Source organism: Populus nigra, chromosome 2 (assembly GCF_951802175.1).
Source record: "Populus nigra chromosome 2, ddPopNigr1.1, whole genome shotgun sequence".
Classification (NCBI taxonomy): domain Eukaryota; kingdom Viridiplantae; phylum Streptophyta; class Magnoliopsida; order Malpighiales; family Salicaceae; genus Populus; species Populus nigra.
In genome coordinates, this window is record NC_084853.1 from 24,739,843 (window position 1) to 24,742,342 (window position 2,500).

Sequence of the window (2,500 nt, forward strand, 5' to 3'; positions counted from 1 at the left end):
TTTTCCAGAATTTTTCGAGGTCGGGAAGTATTTTTTTTTATTTTCCTACCATTAAAAATCGAGGAAATCGGAAAAAATAGGAACCGGCTCGGAATGACCCCAAATTCAGTGGGCAGCCTCATAAAAATATGGCTGATTTTACTGGATTGATTTCATGTGGAAAGCACGACGTTTTGTTGTAGGAATGCGGGAACCCCGGCGGCTCGCCTGCCGCGGCCAGCGACGTCGGGCTGGCCCCTGCAGCGCCTAGCCTCTCCCACGCGGGGGGCAGGCCAGAACGCGGGGGGCCAGGGCCCGAAGGCAGCCCCCCCGCGGGTGAGAGAGCAAGCCAGCAGGGGCTGTCCGCGCGTCGCGCAGCGCGGCATGGCTGCGGGGGCCGCGCGCGCGCGCCCAAGCGCCCAAGGGCCCCCAAGGGCCCCCAAGGGCCCCAGGCCCTCAGGCCCCAGCGCCCCAGCGCCCAGCGCGGGCAGGCGCGCGCGCGCGTGTGGTCTTTGAGGGGCGCCGGCCTGGTGGCTCCCTAAAGAGCAATAAGTGTCATTGCAGCTCTGGCAGGGGGAGACACTACTAGGTCCCAGCTGTCACCCCCCCTCTAAAAAATTCATTTCTTGGTATTTTGAGCTGAAATTTTGCACAGAGGTTGGCAAAAATCCAATCCACCTTCATTAATTTTCCCAGAATTTTTCGAGGTCGGGAAGTATTTGTTTTAATTTTCCTACCATTAGAAATCGAGTAAATCCGCAAAACTAGGAACCGGCCCGGAATGACCCCAAATTCAGTGGGCAGCCTCATAAAAATATGGCTGATTTTACTGGATTGGTTTCATGTGGAAAGCACGACGTTTTCTTGTAGGAATGCGGGAACCCCGGCAGCTCGCCTGCCGCGGCCAGCGACGTCGGGGACGCTGGCCTGCGCTGTCGAGCCCGCGAGGGCTGTCTCCGCGGCAGGCCCCCCCTGAACGGGGCACGACAGGCCACCGCGCTGGCTCGTCCAGCGTCGACAGTCCCTCGTCCAGGTTTCAGATCGCGCCAAGTCGAACCCATGACCTGCTCAAGCCATCGTGCGCTGCCGAATTCGCATCTGCGTGTAGGCTGCCATTCCACGCGGCAGCCCCTGTTTTCGTCAGCGTGCCCCCCTGACGAATTTTCCTGCCTGGCCCAGTCCAGCGTCCAGCCCCTGTTCGTCGAAAAATCTGCGCTGCCGATTTTCCACGCGGCAGCCCCTCTTTTCGTCAGCGTGCCCCCCTGACGAATTTTCCTGCCTGGCCCGGCCAGTCCAGCCCCTGTTCGTCGAAAAATCTGCGCTGCCGATTTTCCACGCGGCAGCCCCTCTTTTCGTCAGCGTGCCCCCCTGACGAATTTTCCTGCCTGGCCCGGCCGGTCCAGCATCCAGCCCCTGTTCGTCGAAAAATCTGCGCTGCCGATTTTCCACGCGGCAGCCCCTGTTTTCCTCAGCGTGCCCCCCTGACGAATGTTCGTCGAAAAATCTGCGCTGCCGATTTTCCACGCGGCAGCCCCTCTTTTCGTCAGCGTGCCCCCCTGACGAATGTTCGTCGAAAAATCTGCGCTGCCGATTTTCCACGCGGCAGCCCCTCTTTTCGTCAGCGTGCCCCCTGACGAATTTTCCTGCCTGGCCCAGTCCAGCGTCCAGCCCCTGTTCGTCGAAAAATCTGCGCTGCCGATTTTCCACGCGGCAGCCCCTCTTTTCGTCAGCGTGCCCCCCTGACGAATTTTCCTGCCTGGCCCGGCCAGTCCAGCCCCTGTTCGTCGAAAAATCTGCGCTGCCGATTTTCCACGCGGCAGCCCCTCTTTTCGTCAGCGTGCCCCCCTGACGAATTTTCCTGCCTGGCCCGGCCGGTCCAGCCCCTGTTCGTCGAAAAATCTGCGCTGCCGATTTTCCACTCCGCAGCCCCTGTTTTCGTCAGCGTGGCCCCCTGACGAATTTTCCTGCCTGGCCCGGCCAGTCCAGCGCCCAGCCCCTGTTCGTCGAAAAATCTGCGCTGCCGATTTTCCCCGACGAACCTGCAGCTGCACAAATCCGCGCTGCCACTGCCCCATTGTCTGGACCAACAGTCTTTTCCATCAAGCCCTGGACTATAAATCGTCCAGACTCATCGCCAGCACCCGCTGCCGATTCTGCCGACTTTGCCGATTTCGTCGGCGCTGCCGATTCCAACACTGCCCGCCGTGCCTGAACCAGCGCTGTTTCGTCAGCGTGTCCCCTTGACGAATTTCCCTGCCTGGCCTGGACAGTCCATCTTCCAGCCCATGTTCATCGAAAAATCTGCGCTGCCGATTTCCCCGACGAACCTGCAGCTGCACAAATCTGCGCTGCCGATTTCCCCCCCTGTCGGCATGGCTGCCGCTGCCCCGATGTCCAGACCAACAGTCTTTTTTGTCGACTTTGCCGATTTTGTCCGCGCTGCCGATTCCAACACTACCCCCTGCATCCAAACCAGCATTGTTTCGTCAGCTCTTCCCCTGACGATTTTAGCCCTGTAACA